The 14936-nt window shown below is 37.5% G+C and overlaps 1 long non-coding RNA gene across 1 annotated transcript in view; it reads left to right on the plus strand.

Moving 5' to 3' along the window:
* LOC121070012 overlaps positions 1–11602 on the plus strand; it is a 170048-nt gene extending 158446 nt beyond the window's left edge. Inside the window, exon 4 of the long non-coding RNA XR_005819826.1 lies at positions 11431–11602. This is a non-coding gene — a long non-coding RNA (uncharacterized LOC121070012). The remainder of the gene's footprint in view (positions 1–11430) is intronic.
* The last annotated feature ends 3334 nt before the right edge of the window (positions 11603–14936 follow it).

The raw sequence follows: 14936 nt of genomic DNA on the forward strand, positions 1-14936 counted from the left end.
AAACTGTTGGTATATTTCTTATCAGTAAGATTTTCCCTTTGCCATGGGGACTTCATTTGAAAATTCAAATTGGAACAGTGCAGGAGCTATGTTCCAAAGGAACAGGTCAAAACCCCCAAACTTTACATATGCAATTGCCCATTTGATTGCACATTTGTCTTGTGGCTAAAGTGATAAAGAGGATGTGTGAGCATTGGCGGTATATGTTGGTGGTAGTAAAAGAAGACAACAGTCTTGAGATGTTTTCATATGTGCATGACAGAGGCAGCCAAACTATCCCTAGAAATTACAGTATTCAATAGCCAACAACAATCTCACCATTCCCCAGTTACAGAACTGCGTATGTACTTCCCAATTTAAGGCGATATTTAGGGTGGACTGGTCTTTACCCATTATCCTAGAGAGTTGTCACAGAGCAAGACATACAACAAAGCGCTCAGCAGCTAAGTGACCTTACAGCCCTTCTCATGGTAAATCAAGGTTTGATTTTCTTTGGTGAATGGGCATGTGGTGTCTCTGTGCCTTCTCCCCGCAGTTTTAAGTTTGTGGGGGGAGGTATCTGAAAGTCACAGTTGTACACAGGAACAAGACTGCATACAAAGAATATTATAAGCAAAGCTTTGAATTTAACGTGTAGGTTGAGAGCTGGAACCCATGGTGCTGGCTGTTGCCTCAGCAGATGCAGCTCTTTCCAATTAAGTTTTATAAGGAAGTGCAACTTCTTACATCATTAAAAGATTCTAAGGTGTTTCTCATTCCGTGGTGGTTCACTGGATTCTGTGTTTTGAATGGTTGCTATCCTTTCAATTCCTCAATTCCTCTGTGGTTGCCTTTTTTTTTTTTTTTTTTTTTCCCCTCACTCCCTCTTCGGTGCTTCAAGTACACAGTTGGGTTTCTACAACAAATGTGAAAAATTCTAAACTTCTTTCTATTAAATCACAGCTACCAAATAATTAATCTTAGGATTTTTCAGGTAGTCCAAGAGAAGAAGAAGGATTCTTGTTCATTTTTTATTTTCCTTTGTCTGGTCTTAACAGAGTAGAATCATTTTTTTTTTTTTTTTTTTTTTTGTTTTAACTGTTAAAATTAAGATCAAGTACAAGCTAAGCGTAATGTGTACTAATATCACAGAAAAAATTGCAAGAGTATAATACGATAATAATTAGTCTTATTAACTAATAATCTTATGATAATCATTAAAATCATGGTCTGTGGAATCTGGAGAGATCTATATTCTCCTGTATTTGGAAGGCACTGAAGAGAGTGGTGTGCAGTACTGCTTTTATGGCCCTTGATAGGCATTGGCACAGTGTGGAGAAGTTAAAATATTTTAGGGAAACCAGCTCTGACTAGTACATGTGATGATGCTATGGTCATAATTGTACCCACCTGTAGCTCTTACAAATTCCTTAAAAAAAAAACATTAGTCATTGTTACAAATTTGAAAGATTCATCTTCTGGAGGGACAAAAACCAGTCAGACCATTTCTGAGAGGTTTTCAGTCCGACCAGGACAAAGCCTGCCCTGCAGGCTTTTTTTGTACCATGGTGGCCCCGTAAATTTGGGGCAGTGACTCGATCTGTGGGTAATGGGGACTCAAGAGCCCAAAGCACAATGCCATGCAGTCCTGAAGGTGGTGCACCCCTGAGGCCTGGGCAGGTCTCACCAGCCACGATGAGTACATGGCTGCTCTCAGAGGTTCATTCCCCAATGCGCCGTGCAGGTACAGGCTAACCCCATGTTGTACCTGCATGGCAGTGACTGTTAGGACTGGAGGTGTTGGTGTTGGATTTGGATTTCACTTTAACTTGTTAAAAAAAAAAAGAAAAGAAAAGAAAAGAAAAGAAAATTAAAGAAAATAAAAAAAAAGAAAAGAAAAAAAAAAAAAAAAAAAAAAAAAAAAAAAAAATAAAAAAAAAAAAAAAAAAAGAAAAGAAAAGAAAAGAAAAGAAAAGAAAAGAAAAGAAAAAAAAGGTTGGAGCGAACAGTTGCAGTAGACATCCTAACCTTCCAACAGCCACAGCACTTGGGTTGAACCTCAATGCTCAAAGATTTTCAAGGGCGTTTTCTGAACCTTCGATTGTTAAAACTTGGCCAGTCCACAGAAGCAAGCATTACAGCTCAGATTTTTGTTCCGACTTTCTGCTCTTAGTGACAAAAGAGCTGGGGGACTGTTTTAAAGGTAATCCCTGAGCACTTATCTTTGGCCTTCAGACAGCACAGACTGTTGCTGAGCAAGCAGCCAGCTACAATGTGTAAAACATGTTCATTAGAAGTACTGACAGGCTGCAGTTTAGCTCTGACCTCGTGATTAACAGTAGAAAGGAAGGGGTTTGTGTGTGGGGTGAATTTTTAATCTCCACCCAGAAGCTGAGTGAGTAAATCCTGTTAGAAAGAAAAGGATCTGAACACGTGTTTCACACCGCATTTCACACCAAATTGTGTCTAGAGATTTTGTTTTAAGTTTGAAATGCCTTAGATAGCACTTTGGAAGGATCTAGGTTTATTGGGAATTAATAATTCAAATCCTTCCCTCCTATATTTAACTTCCCTTACCACTGAATTTCAAAAAAATCATAGTGAAATGCCATGTCACCAGTTGTGGGCGCAAAGGCAGTCTCTACAGGTGCTGTATATTTCGAACCTAATAAAGGAGGTGTTTTCTTCTGAGATATTTTTTATTTTCAGTGGAGAAAAGTCAAGACAAAGCAGAAAACTTCTGCCATTGGAAAGTCAATAAAAAATCTGAGCAATTCAGGATGCTGATTTCTTTGTCCCAAGTTGTGACTTCCAGTTTGTTCAAGAGTGTTTTAATTCTGTAGCTAGGACCAAAAGGCTGAATCCCAACACACATTAAGCTGAGAGATAAAGATACAGATTTTTCGTCGAAAGAGCATCTTTATTGTCTGTAATCCATCAAAGAAATAATTTAGAGATTGTTTAAGGTCCTCTGAAAATCTGGAATTTAGCAGGAAATACAAGGAGCCTTTGGGAAGTTTCTTTGCTGAAATTGTGTTGAGAAACCATGTTTTTTTTTTTTTTAATGTATTTATTTATTCTTTTTAATTAAATATATTATTGTAAACAACCAGAGCATGCAGTTTGAGCACAACTGTTCTTACACCTAAGGAGTAAGAATTTGCAACCTTTGCCTAATGCACTAAAGATGTAACTACATGAGAGATGCTGCTTGAATTCCCAGAGGCTTCCACGGACAATATATTTCAGATGTTTCCATAGGTCTGAGGTAGCCAGAGCTCAGCTCTCTCAAGTTGCCATTGCTGGGGGCAATGCTCTCAGTGAAGTCCAGCCACTAGTAAATAAATCTCTTACATCTACATCTTTTCTGGCTTTTTCTCCAAGAGTACAATTAGTAACAGTAGTAGTTTAAATACTAGGAAATCTGTTGCATAGTTACCTTATGGCCTTTATTTTGAACAGTTAATTGTGGAATTTGGGGTTTTTCTCATTTTGCTTTTTTCCCCCTTTATGTAGCAAAATGTTGTTATAATGAGTTTAATTAAGCAAAAATGGATGTTGGCTTACAATGTTACAAAAGGTTGCTATGCACCAATAAATCATAATTAAATGTATTTAGTGTAATAGTAGGAGTCATTTACAGTCAAGTTGCTTGTAACAAATGTTAATTGTTTCCTTAAATGACAACCCTTTCCAATTATAAAGAAAACAAACCCAAAGCCCAGTTTTGCTAACCAACAGGATGTTTACATTACAAAGAATATCAGTGTTTTATTCATGAGCAGTTGTTCAAATGGTAAAATTGTACTATCCAGGGTGCCTAGAAAGGTTTGAATGTGCCTTATTTTGTTGAAAAACGGTTGCTGATTTTTTCAGTGAAGTATTGTTACGGTTAGGGCAGGGATATCTCATGTAATGTAGAGAAGATGCCACAGGGAAAGTTTCATTGCTTAATTGTGTAGGATAAAGCACTTCATGTCGGAGTATGGACTACGTGAACTCTTTTCATTATGAGGTGAGAAATAAGACTTTTAGGGCTCAAATGTGTAACTTGGCAGCATGCGGTGAACACATGCATTGAAGACAATGGGATTATTCAGAGGACTAAGTATCCACACTGTTGCAGCTTTGATAAGCTGTATTATAAAAAACAGCCAACAATTTGTGAGTATACAGTTTGAGAGACAGTCTGTGCTTACACATGTGCTTTTAAATAATGTTCTTTTAAACATCAAAATGTTTACACAGAAGAGCTGTCCATTCCATCTGTAGGTGTGAGGAAGACTTAAGGAGAAGAATGTACTTTTCTATGTGTTTGGAGAACATGTACCATACACAGGGGCATTGCTATAGTTAGTGCAAAGAAAGACAATAACCCCTGCATACCCAGTTTTCACTATTCTGTGAAAGATACTATGCCATAGCTCCTTTCCCCTCTCCATCACCCCAATGTGCACACATGCTTTTCTGAAGCATGAAGGACTGGTCATTAGAGCCAAGAGGAAGGACACAATTCTACATTCACTGCAGTCGGTCAGAACACTGTCAGCATCTCCTGTGGCACTGATTTAAGCTTAGACTTTGGGGATCTGTGTTAACAGAGGAGAGGTGCTGCATGTGCAAGCATCGCAGGGAAGAGATAAAGAAATGAGGACAGTTCAGTATTGTAACATTTGGATTTGAGTCCTATCTATACACAAGGTACAAGAAAGCTTCAGTGTGGAACAGTGTGTTGTCATTATACCAAATATGTAAAATTAGAATTATTTTATTTATTTCTTCGTTTGTTGGTCTCAGTTCTTCCAGTCTTCACAATAAACAATTCTGGGAGAGAGGGATTAGAAGCAGCTGCAGGCCTCTATGTGATCTGAAGGGCACAGTAGGAGTATAAGGAATTTAAATATAATTCATTTTCTTTTCCTTTGCTCCCCTTCCCCCCTCCTTCCCCATGCCAGTCTGCATGGGAAACAATCAGTCATTCAGAGCCACAGACAATGACCCCCTACCTTTCCCAGCCCGTATCTAAAAATCCTTTGGCAAAGCAGACCTGGACTCCAGCTAGCTCAGCCCTGCTGGAAGTCACATTCTGCACTGTAGGACACTGGGGTTCATGAATCATGAGCCTCCACTGTACACCAAGTACCTTCAATCAGTTGTCAGAAACACTGGCTGACCACTGCTTGAGCACTCTATATACTTCTACTTTTGTTTTAACGCCTTTTCAGTTTTCACAATGAGCCTGTGGAACCTCGCTGGAATTGAGTTCCTTTCTGATTAAAATTACTTTTCTTTAAAGCCAGATTTGCAGCAGGGATGCCAGCCTGAAGGGCCCAGCATGGCAAGGATATGCTTCTGATGACTGATATAACTTCACTTCCTTGATGATTATCCCAAATAAATCTTGTTGGTATTGTCAGCCATGATGCAGATGCCCTTTACGTCCATATAAATCTTCAGGTCAAGGAGAAAATTAGCCAAGTCTAGGCATTGATCTTGTGAGGTAAATTGCACCTAGGCAGCAGGGGCTCCATTGATAAACAATGAAGCAATGCAGATAACTTACCAGCTTACTTTTAATCAATGCAGCTTCTCACAATGTATTATCCCAGCAATGGGTCTAAATCACTGTGCACTATAAGAGTTGTTTTCAAAACCTTTTAATCTAATTGGAAAATCTTCCTTTCTACTGGTAATAAACACTCACTAAACTGTCTCCACCTAATTGAGCTGTAGTAATTTATGTGAGCTCCCCACTGTTTTTTCTCCCTTTAATCAGACAGACTGCTTTATGTCTTTAACTAATGAAACCTAAGACTTCGCCAAGTAGATCTGATCAAATGTCACTACTAAATAAATCTTCATTAGCACTGACTTGTCCTTCATCTTCCCCATGTCCCACTTCATCATTACCTCAGAGCAACATCATCATAGGAAGGTGATGGCCACTACTTTATTTACATATATAATCAAGCAGTAGTCATCAATGTCACACCAAATAAGAACATGGAAAGGTGATGTATCAGAACTTTGTGTCAGGGTTTAATAATAACTGCACTGATGCTCTTTTCCTAGAAAGATCTCAGTACCCTAGCCATCCTAGAAATGCCACCAGCTGCCATGTACATTCATGGAAATTTTTCCTTCTTGTACTAACAATTCAGATCAGTTCTTCCCCTTGTATAAATAATTATTCCTCCACACCTAATAGAGTTACTCAAGCTGTCTTGGGTATCAGGAGCTGTGTCAATGATCTGAATGTATGACCTGGCTCAAACCATTGGTTGGTATTGTTGGATACTAACCTAAGCAGCAATTGTTGTTACTAAATAGAATAGTAAAAAGTGGCATTCTGGTGTCTGCACAGGAAGACGATGATATTTATCATCCTTTTACCCCTAAAGTTATGGGAGAAAGAAAGGCAAACCACTCCTCCATGAGGAAAAAACAAAGCAAAAACTTGATGGTGCAAGAAATATTTATTTCAACAAATGAGAGGTGAACATTAAATGTTGTAACAGAGTTAGTGGCAGGCAATGGTATCTGAGAATCTAAAGATGCCTATAGCTGCTAAGTAAAATTACAAAAATGTGGAAGAAAACATTTTTTGGATTTTCTTCATTGACATATGTGACTTCTTCACACATAAAAAATGAGAATTGCCAAAGAATATGCTCAGAATATCAGTCGTAAGTATTTCAGTATGTTCTCACCATTAATGCTGCTTATAAAGTTTATTCTGTACTGTCTTTCACTGGAAAGTCAGTGGGAATAAATACTTCAGAAAATCTTTATGTGGCTCTTCAAACATTTAGTAAGTGGTAAAAGACAAAAAAAAAAGAAAAAGAAAAAGAAAAAAGAAAAAATGAAAAATGTTGGGAATGTGAATACTGGTATACATTCACATCCCATGTGGAAATGGGATGAGAGTTGAATGATGAGTTGTGAAATGTGCATTGAAATGGAATTGAGGGGGCAGGGGCTGTGATGACAAAGACTTAAAGTTGGTGAACAAGAAGAAGGCAAGAAGCAGATCATGGTGGCTAGTGATATGGCCAGATAGGTTGAAAAAGAGGATAATTTTGGTAATGGAGTTTGTCAGAGGTCTGGTGTTGGGCAGGTAATGAAGACAGGACAAAGATGTTGGCAGACGTGCATCCAACCACACATAGTTTTGCAGAAAGAATTTAAACATGTTGTTAATTTGAAGAGTAAATAGAGCCACATCTGATATAGCTTGGTGTATTCCTTGAGAAATCATTTTGCAGAGTGCACACACTGATGGAATCGCACCTGCTAAACTCTGCAGATATTTTCTGTCTACAGCAGTTATCGGTAATAGCTAACCTAACTTTTTATACGTGAGCATGTCTGAGCAAGTCATGTGTCTGACTGTCTTTCATAAACAACGTGTGTGAGTGCCCTTCTGAGAAGACCTCTAGTCCCTTCTACTATCAAAAATTTTCACAACGTTTATCAACGTATCAACATATCAAGTGCATGGAGTGACAGCACTTGAGTGGAGGTGTGAAAAGAGGAGACAGGACAAGGATGCATAAACCAATACTTTCATACCATGAGATGGACAGTGAAGAAAAATGTGAGGTTTAAGAGAGAGTGTTCATTTAGGCCTTTGTTTGCTATTTGTAATTTTTGTAATTATTCATCAGGGGATAACATTTCCTAAAGTTAATACTAAACTCTGGAATGTGTTTAAAAATCATTGTTTGTGCTTCCATCCTAGACAGATGGAAAATACATAAAATAAATCTAAGTTATAGTTAACTTTGAAGAACGGTTGGAGCCTGGCCAGGATTTTGTTTTTCAAAGGGAAGATTTTATCTAGAGATAGCTCTGTTCACTTGAATTCCCAAGGGTTTTATATTGTGTAGCTCTAATCCAGAAGATAAAAGGAAAATTCACAGGAGATGATTCATATTACAGAAATTATTTAGGTCCTGTTTTTCTTTAATAATGATAAGTAATATTGGTTCTGGTGTACAAAAATACTCTGACTGCAGACAGAACATCATTTAAACGGTGAAGATAAAAGTACATTTGCTAAGTACACTTGGAAAGGCAGGAACAGGTGGAGATTTAGAAAGAGACATACCTGTTATCCTGTGGTTAATATCGTTCCTTTGTTATACTGAATATAACACCTACATCTATCAAGTATATTCCAGAAGGTCTTGACATCTATTAGGCATATTCCAAAAGGGCATGGTTTTAACGTGGAAATCATTTTGCCCTGAAATGGATACAGTGACTTGGGTTATTGAAAGCACTGATGACTAGGGTTATATTTTGACCAAGTGTGCTGCATCTCATAATAGCTAGTGTTTTGCGTTGTCAAGAAAGGATTACAGTGGATCCTCTAATCAGTGCTGAGTAAGGATAGCTTTGTGTTCTGTCAAGGCAAAAAAAAAAATAAAAAATTACTTCCAGAAGTTCATGAAGACAGCTGAGCTGTTCCGTAGCAACAGCAGAAGTCCTAAAGATTTGGAAGGCTCCATGACCAGAAAATGTTACGTATATACATACTGTGTGTATGTATGTAAGAGAGAGGATATGTAATTTCATGTTGTGACTCATGTTATAGCCTTGTGTTACACCTATTCCACTGTAAGAAGGGAAATTACCTTGCCTTCAGATACTTGCTATACACATATGACAGTTGAAAAAAATTGTATATGTAGTTTCCGAGAAACAGACATCACAGAATTCTGTTCATACATAATTCATCTTTCTTGGCTATTATCTCATTTTTAAAGAGGGCATCCAGCATATCCAGTAAAAAATGCATAAGATACATTTGGGCTAATTGCTTGCCAGTCTCGGCTTTTCCTTGTTTTCTTTTTTTTCTGGTTTAGCCTACTGGATGTGAAAAAGATGCTCTGATCAACTTGAGTGTGCATGCAAACAGAATCAGCAGAATAGAGAATGCTTTACAGCTTATGCTGTGCTACTCGAAACCTGGAATCTGTAAGTCAGAGGCACTGTTTTATTTTTTTTTCAATGATGGACCAGAGAAAAGGATGAACTACGTCATGATCAAAACCCATTTTTCTACTGTTGCTCCTTAATATACTATTCTATGTAATATAAATGCTATAATAAATCATACTTTTTGTTTGTTCCATGTCTTGGGGTCAATGTGCAGCACACTCTGCAGAATTGGCTTTTGTATTTTGTTTCAGTGAAAGCCTGTGAATATGCTCCAGCCACCTTATCAGACAGTTTGTTCTGCTCAGCTAAGCAAACCATGCAAGTGTGCCTTAACTAAATTATCTGCTGCAAGTCTGTATTGGTGTCATTCCTGTAAAGGCTCCTCCATCTGCTTTGTTTCATTCCCTTTCTTGTGTCTTTTTTCCTACTCCTTGGTCATTAAAAGTAGATGAAAGCAAATATAATCATGAGATCAAATTTTGTAGACTTTATTCCAGCAAACATCTCTGATAGAAATGCCAAAGCACTTCAAATTCAAAGAGCAGGGCTTCCTCACCTAAACTGAAATTATTAAAACAGGCAGCATTCTTTGCCTTCAAGTATTAGGATTACTAATTTTAGAGACACACCTCTGTCAGCTCTTTTCCCTAGTTTTAAAGAACTGTGCAAGAGAAGTTACCAAAGCTGTGATTTTGATCAAGAAAAATTGTAACAAGTAGATCACTTCATTAATAGGACTTATTTAAAACTCAGCTGCTAGGAATATCCTGTGAGTAGGTCTGTTGGAAGGAAGAGCTAAACAGTGAGACTGGGAAGACAGGAAAGAAGGAGACACCAGTTCTTTAAAAATAATTATACAGCTACATAAAGTTATTTAATTCTTTTATTTCTTTTGATTATCTGAACCACCCTAAGAATCCATTGCTAAACAGTCTTTGGGGCAGAGTATGAGAAGGGATTCCCAGATGGCCTGCGAGACTAACAGCATGAAGAGCTATAACTGAGCAGTCATCAGGCAGTCCTCTTGGAGAGCAGAGTTTAGCAAGAAGTATTCTGGCAAGTATGACAGAACACTTCTCTTTGATAAGGCATATCATCAAGCCAACAAAATAAAGATAGTTGGGTAAAAATTTGCAGGACGTTTTTGTTTTGCTGTGGACCCAAAAATGTTATCTTGTCTTAAAAGTGAAGAAAATTTACATCTTTAATCTCTCTTGGAAATATTTTTCTTTCCAAACACAACTTCTAGTCAGACTTCAGATAAAAAGTCATTTTGTGTTTATTACTTAACTACTGCTATGCTGGTCTGTTTTGCAAAATCAGAGAGAAAATTCAAGATTTCTCATATGTACAAGCTTCCATGAACAATGTTTGCTTTGTCATATGATGAAAAGAGAAACTAACTGTTAAAGTTGGATCCAGGTTTGACCTGACTTGGAAGACATCCGTCAAACAATCAGTGCAATGGTTTGGTTCAATATAGAGACAGACATCTGTTGTCAACATCTAAAGCATTGTTGTTTTTTTTCGTTTGTTTGGTTTTTAATTATTATTATTATTATGTGTGTGTTGCAGGAAGGGATTTCAGATCTACTTGGAGCATGATAAAAACACAATAATAAGTAATTTCTTTAACAGATTTTTTGATTTTTTTTTTTTTGTTTTATGGTACAATTAGTGACCTTGGAAAGGTTTGCAAGTTACTCTGATTTCAGATATCAAAGTCTAAAGAGATTTCATAATCTTTGACTAAATAAACTGAATATCTTGATTCCACAAAATTTTCTGTTTGATTAGGCTTGTCAGAATATTTTTGGCAATTCTTTTTCATAATTGGATCAAACATAGGATTAGCAGTTTTCCTTCTACACTGTTTTATTATTTCTGATTTTATTACTTAATCCAGTCTGCTCAAATCAATGGGTTTATTCCCATTCAGGATAATGAGTTTTGGTCTGGAGTTCTCATGAACAATGAAATCTCCATTTCATTTATATTTTAAGGAGTTTTTTTTTTCCTATTATTTTCAATTAAAAGTTTTAACAGGTAGAAACGCTAATACTTTGGGTGAAGGTTTGTACTATTTTGTGATGCTGTGCTCTATACTTACTCTCTTATCCCTAGCTACTAAACTTCAACCGGGGCAGTCTTGTCACAGCCAGTTTTGTATTTGTTAATACTATGGAAAGGGTATATCTCTTTTCACTTTGCTTTCCCCAATAAAGTGTGTATTATGCCCTAAACAATGCCATTAAGCTCTAAGCAGAAAATACAACTAATTGTTTCTGGTTCACACTAATGTAATTACAAAGGGTAATAGGACATCTCCTTGCATAATCTAGTTCTGAATCAATAAACTGGAAAAAATATTTACCATACCAATTTACACTTAAAGTTATAAATACTGTTATAAATACTGTTTGACAATTTTTTATTTTATTTTTTTACAGTTTCAAAGCTGTTTAATTATTTGTTTATAATGTACATTTCTTCCTTATTACACAGTACTCATACACTTCTGTTAAAGAAGGCAAGCAAGCCCTTTTGGAATTAATAAGCATTAGCAATATCTCACAGTGGGAGAAAGAAGCCCAGCTGTCAACTTTTCAGTGGGATATCTACAGTTCAGAGCACATCAGTCCACAGTCAGTGTTCATTTTCTGAAGAAATTTCATCTGCATAGGTAAATGTGAAATCAATATTTACATATTTAGTGAAAGATTGAATAGAAGATTGAGTGATGGTATGATTGACAGGTGTAAAAGCATTTTCATTGTGAAAATTATTGGTGTTACAGGGATCTTCCATCTGCCGGAGAAAAGTCATAATAAACTGGAAATTACAGGTGAACTAGTCTGATTGAAAAGCAGCACTGATCTGTCGCAGTGAGCAGCACAAATTATGAAAGGGGTGGCTACTAGACCACCTAAATGAGGCATGCTCTGCCTTTGGTTCTTCAGATGAAAGCTTGAGGTGCAATAAATTTCACACACCTTTCCACGTATAAATCTTAAACATCCTCACTTGAGTTAATTTCCTAGACTCCTTTTACAGTCAATGGAGAGAAGCAGATACTTTCAGCCAGTGATTCACCTTACAGATTATCCTTGAATGAGATGAGCCATGCCTTAGATGTGCCTCTCCAAGTGTATAAATCTGGTTGAGACAAATCTTGCCCAAATGGCTTCTCTGAAATATGATTCAGACAGGCTTGGGCAACTGGAGTCAGAGCTGGGCTGGTGAACAAACTATCCAGCCTGAGTGACCCTTCATGGTTGATTGTGAAGGAAGACCATTGGGCCTGCATGCCCTTAAACTCTGTGAAGTGCCAGAATTTGACATCATACACCCAAAAATGCTGCCTTAGCTTTTTATAAAGTACTTAAGAAAATCACTGTATGTCTTTTTATCTCCAACTTAATTGAGACACATCCAGATTTACCATACTCATAGATGTTGATGTTATCTGTATATACGTATAATTATGAAGAAAGAAACTTAATACCAAAGAAAGTAAAATTATGTGTATTATAATAATTATAGAAGAGAACATAAATATAAAATTGAGAAAATTTACTATGTAAGTGGAAGGCTTCAATTTTTATGTTCCCACATTATATATCATTACAATTCTATCCAGCTGTTCATTCCTTGAAACTTGGTTAAAGTGCTATATTTAAAGATTTATGGACTAGTTTCCTTACAAGTATAGTATATAATTATCTGTGACTTACAGGTAGAATATGACAAAACAGAATCACTGTCATTGGTGCCTTGGAAATAAAAGGTCACACTATATTTATATTTGCTTGAGTTTATGGTGTCCTGAACATATGAATTTGATAAAATATAGTGCAATAATATTTTGTGAAATTCACAGAATATTCTGGAACTAAATGTCACTGATCAGCTATTCTTTGGGAATCACAAGAATTCATAGCTAGCTATATATATATTTTTTTCTCTGATTTCCTGTGTGCCTATTTTGTGTCAGTTCTTGTGGATACCTAGGGCTCATAAAAGGATAGATCCATACTATTATTTACAACCTTTAAAAGTAAACTAGAAATGTTTTTTTTTTCTTTAATTTAATTTTATTTTGTCTTTTCCAACATAAAATAAAGCTGACTTGTAAAATATACGGAGCAAAGATGATGTTTCAGTTCAATAAATTTGCACAACTCTTAGCACAGTGGATCTTGCTCCATAACTCAGATTAGTAAATAGACAGCACTGGAAATGTGCAATAGTAATTGAGTGCAAACTAATAGCAAACCTCATTCATACTGAGCAGCAGCACCATCAAGGAGCCAGAGCCACATCCATAACACCTATGTCTAAGCTGATGCACTCAGTGATCAGGCTTTGATGTTCTTAACAGTGAGAGAGGGCCAATGGAGGACCAGTTGGGACTTCAGGAGCCAGAAACTTTGAATCCCTACGTAACACTCAGATAGCTTTTATTTGGGCATCTTTCATCGTGTATGACAACACGAAAGAAGGAGCATATACACATTTTATGAGTACACGACTCTCATTTACTAGTACACGCAGTGATGGATGGGACAAGATTGTGAGTGGACTGCACATTAATGTGTTCACCACCACCAAGTGTACTCTTCTTCTGGGCTGCTGATGGCCAGGCTGCTGGCAGTCAGATGTAAGGGCTGGTCCTCTCATGTGTTGAGTTACTTACTGCCTTCTGTCTCTTTTTCCTTAGGTTTTTATATCTTTTCTGTTGGTAGCTTTCTCTTGAGTTACTATTGCAAGCAACACATGGTCTCTTAACTACACACTAGTGCAATAGCAACAGCTCAACACCACCTTATTTCAGTAAAGCACGGTTATACAGTGGATCTTAACAAAAATGGGCCCTAGGTATGCAGGAGCTGAGCAGATCAAGATTGAATGAGCCACAGGTTGCAGCTAGTGTTGAAGAAGAGGCCCATAATGCAGAAAATATGTAGTCTGCCAGATAAGGAAACCTGCTTTGGGGACGTCTGAATATTTTGGATTTGGTTCACTGGTCTTTTCTGGCCAAACTCCCAAACAGAAAACCAGGTCATGCTGGCCATGCTTTTGCACTGTACATCCAGCCTTTTGAAATGTTGAAAAATGTTCAGCTGGTCAGCTTTTATCTTGAATTTAATTCATGCCATGGAATATATCCAGGCTGTTCTCATTCCCCTACTCCTTTCTTCCCCCACCTACAGTGTCAAGATACCCTCACGTCACTTACTGATTCCCAGCTTATGCATTAGGGCCTGAAAAACTGAACTGTAGTTGGAGAGATAAAAATAGCAATCCCCTGTCATTTACCAGCTTGGCAGGCCTCCCAGCCAGCCTTGCACAGATTGCTCTTCCTGCCTTTGCTCTGAGTGTATCGCACGCAGCAGCAGCATCAGGGCACACTTGGCATGGCTTTGCTTGGCTACTACGAAGAAATGCTTTTACTGATGGTGTGTGACGTGAATCAGAATCACACCATCTAACATAAGGACTGGTGTGACTGGCCACCATTTCAATGACTCTCTGCTCTAATCATCCCATCCACATCCTTTCTTGTCACTCTACAATGGTTTCTTGTACTTTAATGTCAGAGGCTGGGCCAGCAAATCCCAGTCATGGATTCACACCTTTTCCAGGAATATTTGGGCACATTTCCTTGTTTTGTTCTCTTAGAAGTAACACCACTGACACTTCTTTGCCAAATCTGCCAAGGTAGTGACTTATGTTTGCCAGGGGCTATGATCACCTGTGATGCTGAAGACCAGAGTGACAAAATGGTGACAGGTCATTTAAATATAGGATATTGTTTGTCTAGCTGGAGATAGAACAATAATTTTCTTCATTCTCTTGTGGAGTTTCACAGCTGCGTATGGACCTGCGAGAGATCAAAGTACATGACCATATTCTACAGCCCAAGGGGTGAAAAGAACGAAAAAGGACTACAGAGATGAGTAAAATGAATGTGCCAGGAGTACGAAGAGGCACAGACAAATGAAGACGTG

This window comes from Cygnus olor, chromosome 4 (genome assembly GCF_009769625.2).
Source record: "Cygnus olor isolate bCygOlo1 chromosome 4, bCygOlo1.pri.v2, whole genome shotgun sequence".
NCBI lineage: Eukaryota > Metazoa > Chordata > Aves > Anseriformes > Anatidae > Cygnus > Cygnus olor.